The sequence below is a fragment of the Corapipo altera genome, unplaced genomic scaffold, assembly GCF_003945725.1.
Source record: "Corapipo altera isolate COAL_440 unplaced genomic scaffold, ASM394572v1 104, whole genome shotgun sequence".
Lineage (NCBI taxonomy): Eukaryota > Metazoa > Chordata > Aves > Passeriformes > Pipridae > Corapipo > Corapipo altera.
Genome location: NW_020884920.1, coordinates 2,389,501 through 2,409,582, shown reverse-complemented (window position 1 = coordinate 2,409,582; position 20,082 = coordinate 2,389,501). Strand labels below are relative to the sequence as shown.

The 20,082-nt window shown below is 48.3% G+C and overlaps 1 protein-coding gene across 5 annotated transcripts in view; it reads right to left on the bottom strand.

Annotated features, from left to right (window-relative positions):
- Window positions 1–20,082, bottom strand: part of ELFN1 (extracellular leucine rich repeat and fibronectin type III domain containing 1) — a 105,323-nt gene that overhangs the window by 65,088 nt on the left and 20,153 nt on the right. For all 5 annotated transcript variants that reach the window (XM_027656694.1, XM_027656689.1, XM_027656691.1 and 2 more), the window contains exon 2: window positions 17,733–17,845. The gene's annotated coding sequence lies outside the window, so the exon portion shown is untranslated. The remainder of the gene's footprint in view (window positions 1–17,732; window positions 17,846–20,082) is intronic.

Sequence of the window (20,082 nt, the reverse complement as noted above, 5' to 3'; positions counted from 1 at the left end):
CAGAAAAGCTGGACAGAGGAAGGTTCCCCACTTTGCAGCACCACACTCTGAACACCCCTCTGACTCAGAGCCCACAAACCGTCTCGTGGTTGGCAATTTCCCTCTGCTTCTGCAAAAGCATCTCAGCTTTCATCCCTTCCTGCTCAGCTCCTTGGGCAGACGGCTAACTGAAGGGTTTTTCTTTCATTTCTAGTACAGAAAGCCCAGTAAATGCCTTTTAATGTGCCCAGCTTTCCTCATGATTGGCTCTGTCTATCCACTCACCACTCCTATCCTTTTTTTTTTTTTAAAGTAGACTTGAATGATGCAAACTGGTGGAGAGAGGAGAAGCCTTCTGCCTCTCCTCACATGGTCAGAAAAGGTGGAGCGGAGCCAGAGCCACTGCATCTTTTCACACCTGGCTGGAACCAGGTCAGGCAGCTAATGCATTTCTCAGGCTCAGTGGCTACTTGTTGGAGACACACAAATGCTGCTCGGCTGTTTCAGTGCTGGAGGCTGGGAGAAAAAAATTCCAGCGAGAGACATATGTGTCGGAAGGCAGAGAGGGATGTGGTGCCAGGAGAAAGAAAAGTGATGCATACATGGAGTGCTGGGCTCTCTGCAACAGGAAGAGATGCAGATTAAATAAAAGGCTCCATGACTTTGAAACCGACCCTCACACTGTCAGTTAAGACAGGAGGCTTCATTAACTGTGAGAGAGAGTGATCACACCCTGTCCATGGGTGAAATCCCAGCTCCAGAGGTTAAAACTGGGAGCAAACCCTTTCTAACTCTGCACCCCCATCCAGAGAGTTTGTTCCCCCAAGCAACAGCAGGAAATTCACAGTCCCAAGGAGGAACCCAGGCATTCACTGGCTCTGATCTGTGCAGCTCAGATTTTTAAGTGCACAACTAAGGGCATCCCATGGGGCTGGGGAAGAGAAATGCTCCAAAATAACCATTCTCCCTTCAGAACATTTTCACTGGAAACGTTTATATTTACCCTTCAGACAAAACTTTTTCCTGATTTTTCTTTCTTTAAGTTGAAAGAACATTTTCCAGTTCAACTCTAGTTCTTTCAAGTAGAAATGTTCAGTCTTCTTTAATGACTCCTTTCTCCTTTCTCTCCCACTACTCTGCTTTTTACTTAGAGTTTAAAAAAAAGGAAATAAGGGAAGGAAAACTAACAAAACCAGACTGAATTTTTTTATACTAGTTTCAAATAACTTGAAAAAAAATATTTTTGTTAAAGTTTTATGAGTGATTTTGAAGGATGCAAAAGCTTTATTCAAACCTTTTTATGTAGGTCAAAAAACTTTTTCCCAGGATAAAGAAAAGCCTAAACAAAAACCCTTAATGTGGGTGAATCAATGTGGACCAGCTCTATAAATAAGTTGCCACAGCAATAAAAGTTTTACCCCAACTGACTGTGCCTTGGTGTCACCTTCACCTGCCCCAAATGCCTTGTGTTCCTCTCCTGCCTTTCCAGCCTGCAGCTGAAGCTGCACAAGGCACACTGTGTGTGCTACACAACAGGGCTGTGCTACAGTCCATGATGATTTACACTCAGTTTGCACGAGTGCAAATGCCTTCTCTCCATGAATGCCTCCTCCACCATGGAATCCTGGTGCCCTGCATCTCTTAACAAAGGCAGGATTTTTGGGCCAGGTGAGGAAGCTCTGTGTCCTACCCATGTGCTGATACATCACCCTTGGCTAAAATAAAATAAAATGAAATAAAAATCATAGAATTACAGAATCATAGAATAGTTTGGGTTGGAAGGGACCTTTAAAGGTCATGTAGTTCAATTCCCCTGCTATGGGCAGGGACATCTTTCACAAGGTTGCTCAAAGCCCCATCCAGCCTGGCCTTGAACACTTCCAGGGATGGTGCCAGTGGTTTAATATCCTCATTTCTTCCTTATATCTAGTCTGAATCAACCCTCTTTTAGTTTAAAACTGTCACTCCTTGTCCTATCACAACAGGCCCTGCTAAAATGTCCCTATCTTTTTGGTAAGCCCCTTTTAAGTGCTGAAAGCCTTTGTGCCAGAAACTGGTCTCATTTAGCCAGTCAAATGAGAGACGCTCATTAAAAAAATGTAATGAGCAACTAAGGTAATTTTCTTTCAAAGCCTTTTGATTAGGTGGACTTGCTGGGGAATGCTGTCTCAGCATGAGACAACGTCTCCGTGAAGGGAGCAGCAGGTACAGAGGAGATGGGCTGCCAGGGAGAGGGAGTCAGAGCTGAGAGCTGCCCGGGATGGCTGAGCATCCGAGGGCAGAGGGATGCAGCCGCGCTTTGATGGTATGACCGTGTGTGTGCCCGCATGTCGGCCCGAGCCGCAGCTCTGGGATGCCGCCATCCCAACTCGGTGAAGCAAAGGAGCCCGAGCTGACAAAAACACGTGTAGCAGCGCCGGGAGCCGAGCGGGGACGCGCCTGCAGGTCACCGGCGCTGCGGAGAGCGGTGCCAGCCCCGAGCAGGGCTGAAAGGGTTGACCCTGACTCTCGGCTCCGGCATCAGCACCCCGAGGGAGGTTTGACAATTTGAGCTGGGTCAAGGCACGAGTCAGAGCTCTCCCCGCAGTGCACAGCATAGGGGGAGAGGCTGGCACGTGTCAGCCTTGGGAAGTATGCATGGGTCTTGGGAAGCATGCATGGGTTTAGAACAAAAAGGCAAAAAATCAAAGAGAGAAGAAGTGCGACTCCTGCCTCCCTTTAAATAATAATTACCAAAAAAAAGTTCAAGGAAATGGACAAATTTCGCTTCAAAAGAAATTTAACACTTCATTTTGCTTCATCGTTTTCTGAATAGTTCTTATAAAACACAAAGGCTTTAAACAAAAGGTCATTAAGAGATAAAGAATTGAAGCCCTTCTCGCAAGAATGAAAGGAGAAGGCATCTTGACATTTTAAATGTGGGGTTTTTTCCCCCCTCTTTTCCAAACCGAAAATTAATCAACATTGATTTGATTTCACACACATAAGCCTGTTTCGTGGAAGTGGCATTTGCTGACAGAGAGCTGTTTCGACAAGAAAATTCCAGGCAGAGGAGCACACAATATGCTGCACACCATTAGGGTACATGAGCTACAAGGACACTGGTCTCCCAGGGTTCATAATAAATCCCATCCTTTTTCTGGGTCAAGAAACTCACAGCTGTCTGGAGGTTATGCTAACACGCCAGGGTTTGGGGACTGATGTCAAGATCTGAGGAATTCCTGTTGCCTGGAATAGAAACAATGAAATTGTTCCAAGGCACCATTTATTCCCAGGTGCCTGCAAGCTGTCATTTCTGGGGAAGATGAACAATTTGAGAAGATCTAATGTCTTCAGAAATAATTCAGAAAGATAGAATTCATTCAGCTCCTCAGGTCAGTAATGAATGGGACTCGTGTGAGTCAGAGGAGGATGGAAGGCACCTGACCACCAGGCTCTCCCAGATCAGGTGAGTTTATGCAGCTGCACAAGAGAAAAAGACAAAGGCTGTGAGCAGCTCAGACTGGAAACCACAAGTGCTCCACAGGGGCTGGGTGGGAGCAGTGAGGACCAAGGGATGCAGTAACCATGGGGCTGGCAGGTAGAGGCAAACAGCAGGATGCTGTTTCACCAGCAGTTAAGGACCAAACCTAGTTCCCCTGCCTTCTGCCTTGTGCTACTCCAGCATCCCAGTTCCCCCCAGTAAATGCCTGTTTCACCTTGCCTTATTTCACATGTCAGACAGTTCTAGTCTAAGGACAAGATATGAATTGGTTTATCTGGGAACAAACGAGCAATGCTATGAACAGCGGGGTATTTACCAAACAGCTGTGAGACATCCTGAGTGTGCCACAGCCTTTACCTGTAGGGAAGGGTCAGAGGTGGGATGAGGAAAGGACAGCACTGAAAGAATCATAGAATCATTAATGTTGGAAAAGACCCCCATGCCCACCAAACCGTATTGCAATGAAGCAACCTGCTTCTCAGTATGACATGATGACACACTGAGCCTGGGTACCAGAACCAGTCCTGCCTCCCTGCAGCACTTCCCTGGCTCTGTGCAGCCTGCTGTCCTGGCTGGCATTCCCTTCCCTGACTACACCACTTTAGAATGCTGTGGTTCCCCATATCTATGTCAGGGAGCAGAGAAAATGGCAAGGGAAAAGCAAACAAAGTGAATGGGAAAACCATAACAAAACCAGCAGAAAAATCTTCCCACGCCACTCTGTGCTTTCAAGTAAATGAAGCTAATTAACTAATTGCCTAAATTATTAGGGCTATTTTTACCCTTGTATGCAGGCTTGGCTTTATTGCCAATTTCTTAAGACTCAGCACTGAACTCTCAACTTATCAGAAAGTTAATGAAGCAAAGCCCCTGCAGTGAGGAGCTGGAGGGCAGAGCAGCTGCTGGGCCAGGACTGGGGTTGGGGCTCAGGTGGGCACCACTGCAGTAGGGAGGGAGCATCTGCATCAAAACAGCCCCCCTTGGGTGATGCTGTTTAACAAAGAAGTTCAGTTATCTGCTGGAATCTCACCTGCACCTGAAGCTGCCCCCAGTAAAGGATTTCTCTGTAACTAAGCATCCCCTCTGCTCCATCAGTTTCCCACTGCAGCCAAGGTGATAGGGTTTTACACCTGGGTGAGAAAAGGGGAAGACTGATGGCTACATGCCAGTCCTGCCTCCATGGAAATCCATTCACTTTCATGGGCAGATCCAGAGTAACCTTGGACAACTGGACAACAAGCAGCAAAACCTGCTTGAAAAAGGCTTTTTGGCCACAAGGCACATGCAGCCAAGTTACTAATGACCCATCTAGGGGCAAGCTGGTAAAGTTGGGGATGCAGGTGGGGACTTTGGGTCTGCATCTACAGGTGGATGGAACTGGCTGGAGATGGTTTTAACAGCTGTTTGGGGACCTGGTTGGGATTTTAGTTGATGGAGCTTGCTGGCATCTACAGCACTGGGGTGGAGTTATCATACCCCAGCGCTGCCAGCTTGAGTCTCTTGAACCAGCTCACAGCAAAGAACACCCTCTTGGGGCCAGCTGGAGCCTCTGCTCCTCTCAGGGAGGCTGTGGGGCTCTGGGAGCACCAGCACCGGGCTCAGGGCTGTGCACTCTGCACTGCCCCAGGAAAAAAATGCTTTTCAAGCCTGGTTTCCCCACTGTCACCTTGGAGAGCAAGTTCAATCCTGCGTGTGCTGCTTCCAGAACTAACTGGGGTTTGCTGGGCTAGAGATGCCTGGTGTCTCCACACTTACAGAATGGGATGCAGCCAACTAACTAAAACATGTGTGTCCCTCTCCCTGAGGGGAGCTAACAGTAATGTTGTTTCTGACAGAGGAGTTAGTGGGACTCTCAGGATGTATTTACTGAGATGCACCTGTTGCTCTTTCTCACCCCCATAGACCAGTCACCACTGCTTTGCACATCAGCCCCAAAAATGCCCAGATTGAGATACATTCTCTGCAAATAGGGAACTGATGTTACATGGCCCATACACATGCATGCACACAAATATCTCCTTCCCAAATTATCCAGATCACTCTCCACAAAAGGAAAGGGCTAATCCATCTGCTGTAGGCTCGACTGACCACACACACTGTCCCAGGCGCGCAGCCTCCATTCAGGCTGGAATTCAACGTGGCAGGAGCTCCTTCCTTCTGCTTTGAGAAAATGCTGTTTTCTTGGGTTTTGAGGGATTTTCTCCCCAAGGAAAACTAAATGTTTTCTCCTCTTCAGCTAAATGCCAACGTCTTAGCTCTCTGGTGGAAATCTCACTTAACTCCATTACAATCCCCCAGTCATTCCAGCTGAAGAGCTGGTCCCCTCAGGAACAAGAAGACTGATAGCCCTTCTTTTCTGCAACAAATCTCACTTATCAGCTGTAATGAGGTGACATTTCAAGTCTGGCTCTTCTCTCAACACAAAGTACACAACAGTTTGGGGTGGCAAGTCTCTTCCAGGCATGTCATTGAGGAGAAGGACAGGTGATAGTCCACTGTCCTTTAGATGCAGGAGGGAGCTCCCCTCTGAGTTATCTCCAAGTCTATCTTCAACATTGGACCAACCGATGTGGTTGAGTCCTGGAGACCTCCAATAATGGAGATCTCACAGCCTCTCTGGTCATATGCTCTGGAGTCGTGCCACACTCTTAGTGCACATCTCCTTCCAAATGCCCAGCCTGAACCTCCCAAGCTGCTTGTGTGCCCACTGCACCCCTGTGAGGCTGTCTGCTGCTATTGGGAAGAGTTTGGCTCTATCATCTTTACAAGCTCTGCCCAAGCAGCTGTAGGTGCTTGATGCTGCCCTTCCAACCTGGATCCTGCTGGCTGGCAGGATGTGGAGTCTCTGGATGCCCTGAAACATTGGTCTGACACTGCTGATGGAAGGAATGTCAGCATCACATCAAACTGTAAATCAAGCCACGGACTTTTCCAGGGCAGTTTCCACCCAGTCACTTGTCCCCCCAACAGGGCTCCTTGACCCCTCACGACTGTTTGGGTGAGAATCAGTAAGATGATGATGGTGGACTAGATGGCAACCACTGCTCTACTCAGCAGTGCGTGAAGGACACCTCACAACTGGTGAGCAAGATAATTCAACTCACCACAATCTTTGGTATCTGTCTTTCTACCTGCAGATGCTCTCCCCAAACTCTGCCCACCTTGCTTGCTGAAGACCCCATCTCGGTCGGAGCTAGCCAGCTTTTGCTATTGAATAATGCCATGTTTTGAGGTTTGACTAGTCCAGAGTGTAATGTCTGTTAGATCAGGCTCTTTTCTCTTAGAAAAGATGAATACTTTCTACAGTTTTGTCAGCAAAGCACAGGGAGCCATTGTCCCAAAGTTTTGTAAATATAAACCAGAGATTATTGTCCCTGGGGTGATTTGGCAGGAAACGTCACTGTTTTCAAGGGCCTTTCTGTGTGTGAAATGGAAAGAGCTATGCTGCCCTGTTTGCAATGTACTTAGAAATTCTTGAGTACCTGGCACAAGACTTGCTGTATTATCTCCTACCTCATCTCCTGTATATAAATCTGGCAGCCTGGCAAGGGAAATTATTCCAGACTTGTGCTGTCCAGAAAACAGCCTGACAAGAAGATTTGAGAGTCACTTCTCCCCGCTCAGTGCCACCTCCTGCCCCATGGCTCAGGAACCCACTAGAGATGATGAAATTAGGGCTCTCCACCCTGGGAGAAAGTTGGCAACCCCAAAGCAGGAACTGGCAGGCAGTTCTCACTGCCTGCTGCCAGCTCTGAGGACTTCTCACTGCCTGTTCCCATCAGTCTCAATGTTCCCACTAAGACACCACTACCTCAGCCACTACTGCAGAGAAACCACATCCAATGCTGCCCATTCCACCCACGCTTAGGGACCAGCAGGGAGACTGGGTGGCAATGGGGAGCCCAAGAGAGGTCAGTCCTGCTGCAGTATTTACAATATAGGAGAATATCCCCCAAGCCCATAGAGAGGACTTTAGAACACTGCTATTTCCCTACTGCCCTACGGCAGGTCCTGATGGAGGTGTTGGGACAAAAGGAGGAAAAGTCTGATTTCAATTTACCAAGTGCCTCTTCCCAGCACATTTGCAAGTCAAATTCAATTTCTCAGGGTTGCATTCTGCATATTTTATCCACTAACATATTTGCATAGATTTAAATACAATACAAAGCTACAGACACCATGAAAAGAGGCTAGAGAGGAAAGGGCAGGAGAAGTTTGTCCTTTTCCCTCAGGCTTATGGAAGATTCCATTCTGAGAGGTCAGAGAACGGGCATTGCAAGGTGGGAGCTGTGCCAGACCCTCACCTGAACAAGCACTGCTTGGAAGAACAGGCACGAGCCATGGGAAACTTCAACAGGTAGGTCCAGGGCATGGATTGGCACTGGTGCCAATCCAGCCCGTGCCTGTATCTCCTAAGAGAGCAGGATGTCAGCTCAGAACTTGCTACATGGCATCTCTCTAGAAAGTGGAAAAATACCTTGGATAATGCAAAAGTTTCATGGGAATGCCCCACTGGTGAAAGAGAGCATTCCCCAGGAGGTCTCTGCACAGGTACAGGTATGTAACACAAACCTTTAAACACATACTTGACAAAGAAAAGCACCACGTTAGATGATTAAATCCCCCATGTACCTGCAGGAAATGAAGAATAAACCCTGCTCACCAGAGCTGTGAAACATATTCACCTGTTGCAGGAATTAATCCTTTTCTTTTTCCCTAACAGCAAGTGGCAGAGCTGTGCCCATGGAAATCCTGTCTGAAATGAATCCCTGATAAAGAGGAAGCCAAGTTAAAAAGCGAGTTTTGCTACCTGCCAAGGCCTTAGGTTTCTTGTAGAATTACTGTATTAGCAGGCTACTATGGGTATAGATATTAAACTGCTATGCACAGCAAGAAAAATCATGGAAGTTTTGAGATGGGAAAGAAACACATGAAAAAATGAGACAGAAGAAGGTAAGAGGGGGAGCAGTGATGTGTGGAGGGGAGGGAGGCTGGTAAATGATGGAAGAGATAGTGGAAAGGGGGTGAAGAAGAGAGCAATGAGCAGTAGTGTTGGGAGAACAGAGAAAGATAAAAAGAGGAGGAGAAAGGAAAAAAGAGATAAATGAGGGCAAAGACCGACTCATCATTTTGCAATTCCACCCCGGTGGAGAGGAAAATTGATGTCTGGAGCTTTTTTTATGTCCAACCTCCTGGGCATGGGACAAAAGACAAGTTATTACCCAACCCCAGGTCAGGTCTGTAGCCTGCCAGCTGCCCAGACACATTCAGAGAGCCCAGGGGAGCTGTAAATCAAGGGGGCCAAAGAGATCACAGGGAGGCTGGGACCAGGCACAGAGCAGCAGTGAGCTCAGCAGAGGCAATATAATCACAGGAGAGGAGCGAGCCCAGGAGTGACACGGGCAGATGAGGAATGCCCAGCCCACAAGGGCTTTGCTCATCTCTCCTTCACGCCATTCCTAAGGACAGCGCTCCCCCAGAGATGCAAGTCCCCCTGCATTTCCTCCTGATTTCCCTTCCTATTGATTTTCAGGCTCTGAATACCATTTATTTTTGCTTGCTTGATTCACTCATTCATTGAATAAAGGCATCATCACTATTATTATTATTATCCTCGTCATCGGGCTCCTCATCACACATTATATTATTTGCATTGCAGAGCTGGAAGATTTCAGGTTGAGGCAGGAAATTTGTGCGAGTTGTTATTACTGCAATCAGATGAAGTGAGAATTGGATCAGCGGAGGCTGCCAGAGCACAGTTGTCCCAGCAGGACACCGAGGCTCTGCCCAATCAGGGGAAGCTGCTGCTTCAACCTGCAGGTCCCGCCAGCAATTTCAGACCTGCCTTTGGTGTCCCATCTCTCCCTCCCATCCCACCTCCCAGCTCTGCCAGCTGCCAGCAGAGAACAGGGAAACGCATCAGTACAGGAGGGCAAGGAATCAGAAAGGACTTGGCGAGATTGCGCATTTTCTGCCTTGCTGATGGTATTTATTAGACAACAGAAAATAGCTATTTTACCATCTGCCTTGTAAAAAAAAAAAAATCCTCATTAAATTAATGGAATGTGCAGCTGCCGAACAGAGTGTTCCTCTCGTGGCCGCCTCCCCATCAGCCCAGCGCTTGCTGGAGCAGGGAATCAGGCTGCCAAAAGTAGCTGCAGCTAACCCAGGCTCGTGTGGTGGGAGAGGATGGACAGATGGACAGACGGCCTCCTGCTCCTCCCAGCCCCGGGTTCTTGCCAGGGGACCTCTGGCTGCGCTGTTGCCGCAGACGAGGCGCGAGGGCTGCCTTGCTCGCTGTGCTGTGGAGCAGAGGGCTCGTGCCCTTCCTGCACACACCCCTGCTGAGTCTCAGTTCATGAAGGGAACTGGATGAGTCTGGTCAGCAGGATGCAAATGCCTCTTTTTGCCTAAGCGGAGAGTGATCCAGACGCCAGCTGGAGGAGGTCAGTGTTGCCCAATGCCATATGTTGAGCATGGCAGGATTTGTGGGCACGTGAAGTCCCAATTTCCATGCTTATGCCACCTTAATCAATGTGAACGAGTCAATCCATCCCTATCATCCATCTCTACATGTCAAAGTTTTATCTGAGCTGATGTTTGCCCTGTGGAGATGTTCATCTGAGACTGCAAAACCAAGAAGGCCTCGAGCCTAGCTGACTGCACTGCCCAGAGGAGCTCCTACACCTAAGCCCTTTTTTTGGCTGCGAACAGACCAGAAATCATGAGCCCAATCCTTTCTCAATCCCAATAAGACAGGCACACCATAAACCAACAGTGCTGGGTGATTTTAAATGATGCTGACAGAGAGAGGACAGCAGCCAGTGTTACCAATTCATTTCTCCTTGGCACTGAACAGCACTGAAGGGGTTTAAGTGAACCTTTTCTTCTGATATCTGGCAGAGCATGGGCAGTGTTTAATGGGCAAGTGATTGCCAAAATCCCATATTACATATTACATGGGGCTTTGAGGAGCAGATCCACCAGTTTGTATTGCCAAAGTCTCCCGGAGGTACCAGATACCACAACACGCTGCCTTAGCTCATTGTGTCGCCACTGTGTATAAGTAACACTTGAAGAGTGATATCTAGGACTACTTTGGGTCCAGCAGCTCTTCTCCTGGGGAAATAAAGCCCTTTGTTAGTTGCCTCAGCACTGACGATGTTTCAGGATCACTGCAGTATAATCCACATTTAATCCTCAATTGTGTTTTCTGCTGCTAACCCCTCTGCTAATGCCAGGGAGCTCCCAATGCTTGCACTGCTCCTGTGAAGCTGCAATCTGCTCTCTGTGGTCCTTCCCTTCTCTTTCTAGGAGTCTCTTCCACACAGATTTTTCACCTAGATGAGTTTTTACCTGTCATTTGAGGGAAATTTGTTCTCTTAAATTTGCTTCTTTAGCATTTATGAAGCAATTGGGGGGAAGCTGACATTGGCAGACAGGTCCAGCTGCAAAGAGGTTGTTCCCATTGTGTCTGTGGAGGAAGCAGGAGATGGCCTCTTGGATTTCCTGCAAAGGAAAGTTGCAGGACTACAGCATGTCGAATCACTTCATGCTGAAATAAATCCTGACATAATAAGCCCTAATACCACCAAAGAAACTATTACAGTCACTTACAAAAATAATCCACATTGAAAATCAGTGAAAATACCTCTCCCTGGTGGAATAACATGGCTCCAGAGGATCAGTTCCAGTCAAAGACGATAATTTCATGTTTACCCAACAGATGAGGGCAGCTCCAAAAGTCAAGTGTTTGTTGCCAAAAAAGCTCTGCTTAAGTGAGATTTTGCCACCTCCCATCAAAGAGTCGCTTTTAAAAGCAACGAGCAAGTACAAAAGGGAAGACCATGAAAGGCAGAGATCAAATCAAAGTCCAGAAGGATGCCGTGACTCTCACACCACTGCCTTCAGTCCTATCAATCCTCAATTTGCAGCAGCAAGGGCAGAACGAACACCAACCTGATTGCTTCTCAAGCACAGATTTTCTGGTTTTCAGAGGTTAATGGCAAAATTTCTCACAGCCTTTGCCTACACTGCTGCTGGTCTCGGAGATTTTAAGGCAGAACCATGTCTGCAAGTCACTGACTTTATCTATAGCACCAGTTGGTTGTCTGTTCAGGGCTATAGGAGTATTGCCACGTGTGGATCCTGGCCCTGTGGTGTGTACATGCTGCCTCTGGCTGTTGTGGCAGTGCCACTCTCTCAGAGGAACCTGTGAGACAGGGCCACCAGGCTGCTGAGCTTCCTCGTGGAGAGGCTTCAGGGTTGGTTTAGAAAGCAAGTTAGCCAGAAAGACATGGCAGAGCAGCAAAAAAACAGGGACAGGCATTTTTATTCCTTGAAAAAAACATTTGCTTTCTTACAAGAAAAATGGAAACAAACAAACAAACAAACAGACCCCCACAGTTCCTTTAATTAAAACTTGAAGGCTGTCACAGGGAATTTTGATAAAAACACTGACATTTTGCAAAGTTGCCCTTGGACAAATCATGAGCCTGAAAGCTCTGAGACAGGGACACTGTGGAAGCGCCTGTGCACATGCCAGAGCGTTTGGGAAGGACATTCATCTTCCTGCAGTCAGGTGTGTTGGTAATTCCGAGTTGTTCCTCATGTGTTTGCCCTTCCCTTATCCACGTGCAATCTATGCCGCACGGGAGCTGTGGCAGGACTGTGAGAAGGCCAAGAGAAGGTCGTGTGGTTGCACACAGGGAAAAACACAGAGTGCCCACGGCAGGGCTGCACGCACACGGCTGTGCAGGCAGGCAGGGCTGCGGGTGCTGCTTGGAAAGGAAGGACTTCGTGCCTGTGTGTCTCCTGCTGTTTGCACAGGCATGGAGCTGCATCACTTCACCAAGCCTGGGACATTTTTACAGCAGTCCAGGGTCAGGATTGCTGGCTGAGACAGCAAAGGGTGAAGCAAGGCTCCAAGATTTCGGGTTACTCATTTGTTCTGTGGGAATTTGTAGAGCTGCAGCTTGACACGGTGCCTGCAATTCTCCAGGACATCTCCAATGCTCAGGACCTTGTGCAGTAGGATGCTTCCACCTCATGAGTCAGAAATGCTAGTGCCCAGGTTTCTCCTCTCTACAAGCATTTTTATCCATCACCCCTGGCTCAGGTCTCAGCTGCAGACAGCAGCCCTTCCGCAGGCCCTGCTCAGGCAGATACGGACCCATGGCCACCTCCAATCATCCATAGAGGAAAACGAGAAGAGACAGACAGGGAGGAAAGACCTCATCCTCCAGGTCTGCCCCGGGGCTGATGTATGTGTGAGGAGTCACTGCTTTTTAATACCGTGGGTCTCATCTCAGCATCATTTCCCTCTGCTCCATCCCCCTGCTTCTCCCATTTGTGTGGGAGCACTCAGTTTGCTAACAGATCTGAGCATTCCCAGATGATTAAAGGAAGTGCTGCCTTTTAAATCGCTCTGATTGGGGTTGACGGCTGTGTGGAGTTGGACACTTGGCTCTAATGATGTGTGAAAATCTCCCTGCTGTGACCCATCGTTCCAGCTGTGGAAAATAAGGAGAAAGGCGGAGGAGGGGGATAAAAAAAATCCCTTCACGGTCCCTCTGGGGCTCTGCTCAATGCCTGCACGTGGCTGGGAGAGGTGGCCCTTCTTCGTGGAACTGCTGAGGATGTGTGTGAATGTGGCACCAGTGGCAGCAGATGAAGCAGGGTCTCACGCCAGGGCAGGTCACCACGACCAAAGCATCTGAGCCATGCTGGAAGCTCAATCCCAGAAAAGGAATGCCTGCCAGTTTCATGGTGCCCTGGCTCTGGCTGGTCCTACCAATATTCCCATGCTGGTGTTGGGGGGATATTATCTGAGACTGGGATGTTCCCGGTGTGCACAGGCTGCCAGGGCACAGCCGTGCTGGTGCTGGAGCACTGCTTCAGTCGAGTCCTGGGAGCCTGGTAAGGAGGGACTGAGCAAGCAAAGCACACGGTCCCTGACACACAGGGGCCACCAGCTGACATCTCCTCAGGTTAGTCTCCATCACTGCTGCTTCCAGGGGACCCACAGTCAGATGCCTGTATGAAGGCAATGTCAACCCAGCCAGTTCACTGCCTTCTTTCCCCACCACCTTCCTCCGCTGTTAACTCCCTAATGACACCTGAATTCAAAGTAAATCTCGCCATACACGGTCCAATCCTTCCTCTCCGGACAGTTTTGCTTCTTAGAGGCCTTCCTGGCTGAGATTCACTGTTCTGTGGCAGACGGGAATGGCCAGGTGGGCTCTGAAAGGAAGGATGAGTTTTGTGAGGCTCAGATGGGGCTAAACAGAGGCACGGGGGGAGGCCGGGCACCAGCCGGAGGTGTCCTGCAGCGAGTGACCCTCAATGTGACATTGATGGCTCTTAATTCCTAAGCCTGCTTTGGAAGGATTTCAGTAGATCCTATTTAATCACTGCAGCCTCTTCATCTCCCTTGTCTCAGCTCAGGGTGATATTACGCATTCTCCTCCAACGGCTTCCTCCAAGAACTGGCCACACTCCTCCTCCTTCTCCTCCTCCTCCAGGGGTCCCTGGTGCAGGAAGTGCCACCAAGCCCTTCGCCCACTGCACAGCACGGGGCTGCCAGAGCTGCAGCTGCCCTTGTGTGCCTGTTTACCAGCACACAGCTCAAACAGCATTTGCCTAATTTCCCCTGTCCCCGGGAGGGCTCAGTCCCGTGCTAACGAAGGGCACGGCCCCCTGCAGGTGCATCAGCACCACCATGTCCCTGCAACTGGGCTGTGCCGTGCATAGCATTAAATATTTAAGCACTTGTCAAAATGTTGTAACGATTTTTTTGTCTTGTTCCATTAGCTCCATTTCCAAAGGCCACCACTGGAACTACTGAACATTTATTTCTATTGAATCCAGCTTAGAAGTTATGATCTGAGAAACAGGGAGACAGGACAGTATGTTCTGCGGCACCGGCTTTTCCCCATCACCGCTCGGCTGAGACACGTTGGCCTTTGAAATATCATTTTTATTCCTACTTTAGAAAAACTAAAATAAAGAGATTGACTCTTCCGCCTGCTTGATTTGCTTCTGCTGGTTAAATAAGATACATAAATATCAGTCAGGTGGCCGCCCTGTGTAAGTTTTGGGGCTGTGTGTTTAAACGCCCTGCACAGTTTGTGGTACCGGCGGTGGGAGCTGAATTTCCTCCCCAGGTGCAAAATAAAGTGCTGTTATTACATGATTTTCCTGTTGCTAGAGAGGTATGCACATGAATCTTCCTCCCTCGCTGCCTGTGCATGAACAGCATCTTATTATGCAAATACTATGAGTATTAGACAAAAAGCACTGAAGAAAGCAAGTGGAGAGAGCAGTTTAGACTGGGGGAGAAGCGTGGGCAGGGCGGGCTATAGGGACCTATGGTCCTCAGGTTTGCTTTAGTTTCACTCTATTCCCAAGAAATACAGAGCCACAGGGAGTTGCATAGGGTTGGGGACACCTGCAGCCCCCAGGGACATTGGGGAGATGCCCAACACACCAGACCTTGGCCACAGGATCACACACGAGGGTCACTGCAGGGCTCAGCTCCCCAGGTTTGCACAAGGGACCTGGGCTTGCTGCGGGCCAGAGGACGGGACTGCTGGTGGCAGCCTCGCAGTCAACAGCCTCCTCTCCCTCAGGGTACAATAAAGGGAAATCTAAAGCCTTCTTGTAGACTTCCCTGCATTTCAGTTCCTTGCTATTTAAAGACATGTGAAAGCCCAAGAGTTCCAGCTTGGCTGCCTGTGCCTGGATGCTTCGAAAAGTTGTAATCCCTGCTAGTGACATCACAGGCCGTTGCCATGGGGATGTCACAAACTCAGAGCTGTGACTTCACCACGGCAGGGATGGGCAGCAAGGGAGGCCCTGCTTCCCAGTCACCAGTGTCTCTGGTAATTAGCAAACTGGCATGGAAAATGAGGATGAAATGCACAGGATAGGCGCATAAAACCATTTTGCAAGTATGATCTATAGGAAGGCATTTCCTCATGAGAAAGTGCCTCCTTAATGTATCCTGAGCTCTTAAATAAACTGCAAAAGGCAGAGAATAAAATAGAAATTATAGTGATTTGTTTTATTGGGCATTTCACTGAGTAATTAAGAGGATAATTAGGAGAAGGAACATTAAAAGGCGTTATGCTCAGCCCCCATCCGGCTGTAGAGGAGCATCCTCATACTGAATGTGCAGCATCATCCAGTGTTGTCCTGTGCCAACAAGGGGTTCCCTGGGGTGAGAGAGGCATGCATGGATGTGGGAAGGGGTGAAAAACATCTCCTCTGTGGCCTGGCAGGATGCCAGAGCTCTCCCAAGAAATGCACGGTGGGAACAGTAGGTTGCAGGGAGCAAACCCCACCTTTGCAGCATCTCTTGGCACGTGGTGTCAGGCTTCAGCACTTGTGCATTGTGTGTGTCATGTAGGGGAGCCTAAAGGAAAAAACTATCTCTGGGGAGAGCTCACTGTGGTAAAACATGGGCTGATGGAGCACCATAGCCAAGGCAGAAGTGGCAGAAAGCTGGAAAACCAGTTGAAAGTTCAGCACAATGGTCCCCCTGTGCCAGGAGGGCAGCTCTGTCACCCACCCCCCTTCTAACACTTATCCCACATTTTGCTTTCTCACCTTTGGTACATATAAAAGTACCTGTATAACTAACCCAGACAGGACTCAACACCAAGAGCCCTCAGCAGCCACAACGCAATCTAAGCTGCCTCCCCAAGATAGCCAGTATTTCCCACAGATGAGGAAACCTTGGTGCTGGCCAACACATCCATGAAAAACACACATCAATGAAACCAAGACCCATTCAAGTCACAAAATCTGCAGCTCCTTTCTGACCCCCGCACATCTCGCTCCACCCTGTTTACCCACCAGCACAGCCACACTCCAACAGAAATGTCAGGACATCAGGTGCCACCACAGGCTCCCTCTGAAGCCCACGTTACAAACTGGGGACCTCAATGCTCACACACACTGCCACCTCCTAAGAGGCCCCAGGTGAAAGCCAACAACAGCAATCTGTCCACTGCAAGTCCTCAGTGGTCACTACAGGCGGCAAGTGTGGTGATGGGAAAATGTAAATGGGAGTGATAGATACCACGAAAAGAAAGGGCTTGACTGGAATCAGTGACTCCCACTGGACAAGCATCTACAAACACCAAGATGACAGACAAGTTAATTCCTGTTTATTTCCTCAAACCACTTGCACAGGTGGCAAAACACGCAACCAACCCAGCCAGGTAAGTGAGAAACCCCAACCTCCAACACGGCAATGCTGAACAGTTTCCAAGAATTAAGTAGTCCTCAGGTCCTTGTTTGCTCCAGAACACATATTGAGGGAAATGTGCTGGAGAAGGCTGGCATGTTTTAAACTGGTCTCTTGGTTGGAAATCCCTTTTTTTCTCCCTGGAGAGATAGATGTGATGGCTATAATCCAGTTGCAATGCTGGATTTCAGGGGCAGCAGCTTGTCCGTGTTGAGCCCAAAGTTGCAAACAAACATCAGAAAAATCCACGTTCAGAAAGTCACCAACCCTCCCTTTTCCTATCCTGGAAACCACAGCTGCCTTCCACTCTCCCCTGCTCAGAGGGAGCAATTTCCATCCTCTTCAAAGGAGAGTAAAACCAGCTTTTTGGCTTGTGTCTGGCTCTTACAGGCGTGAGAGCAGCTTGCTGGGAGACTCGAGTGCTCAGCACAGCCCTAAAACAAGGCTCCTGCTTGAAGTGCACGGATTGAGGCTGGATTAAGAAAACCCAGGAGGAGTGTCTAGCTCTGCTCCTGCACTAAAAAGGCTGTTCGGCAGCAGCAGCCAAAGGAGCTTCATCCTGCTCAGCCCTTCCTGTGATCCCCATGAAGCCGCCACGGCACCGGGGAAGCGGCGATTTCGTATGCGCGGTTCAACGTGACGCGGGGAATGGCAGAGCATGTGCTCTGCTTCCCAATGCTGCTCCTCCCGGGAGGCTGCGGGAGCACCCAGTGCTGCGCTGTTCTCCTCGAGAGGGGCATAATTAACTTCCACAGGGGCAGGGTGGGACCAACAGCAAACACAGGACAGAACACCACCATTAACCACCTCTGCCCAGTCAGGCAGAGCCAACAAAGCCTCCAGAGCCCTGTGCTGCTTGGGCACAGACACTCATCTGTATCTTGAGACAAGTTTAGAGAACCCCTTCCGAAGTTTCCCTGTTGCAAACACCTTATTTCCCCCTCTAATCAATGCAACAAGCAGGTTTAGTGCAACACAAACAGGGAACAGAGGATAAAACAATATTCCAGCCCATACCTGAAGGTGCATCCTTCTTTTCTCACCAAGCAGCAGGGAGGATGTTGCTGTCTCTCGGTAATTTTCCAACATCCTGTGTTGCAGGTAGATTTATGCGCTGATCATAGTTGGAGCTGTTAATAAAAAAGTGCAAAGAAAACGGATTTTACTGTGAAGTGTAGGACTGCTTTTCTCCCAGCTTTGCATTATCATGACTTCCTCCTTTTTTAATCTTTTTTTCTATGATTGACCATGTTTGGGGTTCAAAGCTTTAAAAATAAATCGCGGAGCGTCTTTCATCTACTATGCATGAGAGAGTCAGAATCATTACATGGTTTAAATGGATATTTTGGGAGCAACGCTGGACCAAGCAGTTCCTACTTTAACCGGGAGCCAGAGGGATGAAGCTAATTTGCAAATAATGTTACATGCTGGTTTTATGTGAACTCAGGGAAAGGGCTGCAGCAACTACTTGTCATTCTTTGTGAGAAATCAAACAAAATGGAAATCAGATCACTAGTTAAAATATATATAAATATATAAAAAATATCTGCAGCAGACCAATTTCTCCTGCACCAGGGGAACATCCCAGGACTGCAATTAAGCTGTGGCTCAGCACGAGCCCTACTGCTGCCTGAGCACTGGGGACAAACAGGCCGGCTGTCCTTTTCCTGAGAGCAGATTTTTAACTTGGTGACCTGAGAGCTTTTCTGCAGCTCAATTCGAGCCACTTCTTCCTTAGGCAGTTCGAAAGTCAACTTTCCCCTTTAGCATCACTAATGCCTTCCCCCAGGAGGGGGGAGCTTGGATATCTGCAGAGCTGCGTCTTCACAGCGAATCGCCTATCGATGACTTTGTGGCTAATATATACAGTGGGAAGCAGAGGAGCTAATATAATGTAATTTTCCATGTTTACTTCATTATTACAGTGGTTGAATCTGCTGATTAGTTCCCATTTTTTTGCCATCTCGTCCTGAGCATCCCTTTTATTTTTGCCCTGCTTATCTGCATAGAGTCATTTATCCACACGACTGCTGTAACAGCAAGCAGGGCCAAAGCTATCATTTCTCCTCCCTTTCACATTTTAATCTTACAGACCTCAATCTTTGTGATACCACTATTATTTTGTCCATATCTGATCTAACAGGAACCAGCCATTATTTTTTTTTTTTGCCTTAAAAAAACAAAACTAATCTGAGCAAAAGATCATGGTGGCTGTGGCACTAATGCTCCCTGGCATATCTCCTTGCAATGAATCCGGTGCTAAAACAGAGACTGTTTGTTTCCCTTCTCTCTACAGAACTGCAGGACTGACCCCTCATGCACAGGCAGGTCCCACCAATAAACAACGTTGTCCCGATCTCCCAGGGGATTCATTTCTCTGCCAACTATCTCAGCAGCTCTTCTTATTGTCTTATTTATCCAAACAGTGGAAAAACAACTCAAGTGGAGCCAGACATTCTCCAACAACATGACTGTTACTGATTTCTTCAGATTTGTTGCCCTACAAGCTAGGAAAGTCTCCTCCCCCAATGGTTAATTGAAAAAGGGGGGAGGGGGGCAAAATTTCCTATCATATGAACAACATCAAAAAAATACATTGCTGTTCCTTGAAGATCACGACATTTTGCCCCCAGCTTCCCTAATGCTCCTCACGTCCCAGCTCTGAGCTAACAGTCACATCAACTAGAGACCATCCACTGAAGCATCGAGCCAAGATACTCTGTATATGCCAACCACATCAGCCAGAAAGGATTTACTTGGGAGTGATGAGGAGGCAAATTGAGGAACCCCTCTACTCCCTTCTCCTGCATCCCAAGGTTTTTCAACAGTGAGTGCGCTCACTCAACCTTCTCACTGCATGGGCACAATCTGCACCAACACACTGTGGTTTCTACCTATGCCAAGTTCTTCACCTTTTCCTGAAGCCCAAAGACCTCTATGTGCTTCACCTTCCCCCAGGATTATGATGAATAAACCAAGGGCCATGTTCAGCTCTCGGTCTGTGATGCAAGCAGGAATGTGGAGCTGCTTCAAAGGCACATGGCACTGGCAGGACACAGGATCCTGCCTGACCCCTGTCCAAGATTTACACAGGTGAGACTTACAGAAATCAAAACAAGCCCTTCCCCACATCCTCTCCTGAATGGCCCAATACGGGGAATCCCTTGCTCACATTCACACAGAGCTCCCAACCACCCAAGCTGTAGTGCTGCAGGAACCTGAATGTTCCTTGGTCTAGGTACAACCCAGCATGTATTGTATTTATTATTAATGAAAGATTAAATGCTCTAAAGAGCATTATTAATTTTAAAGCTACTAATAATCGTCAGCTGTCCCTCACTTCACCCTGAAAGCCTGAGAGCTGTAA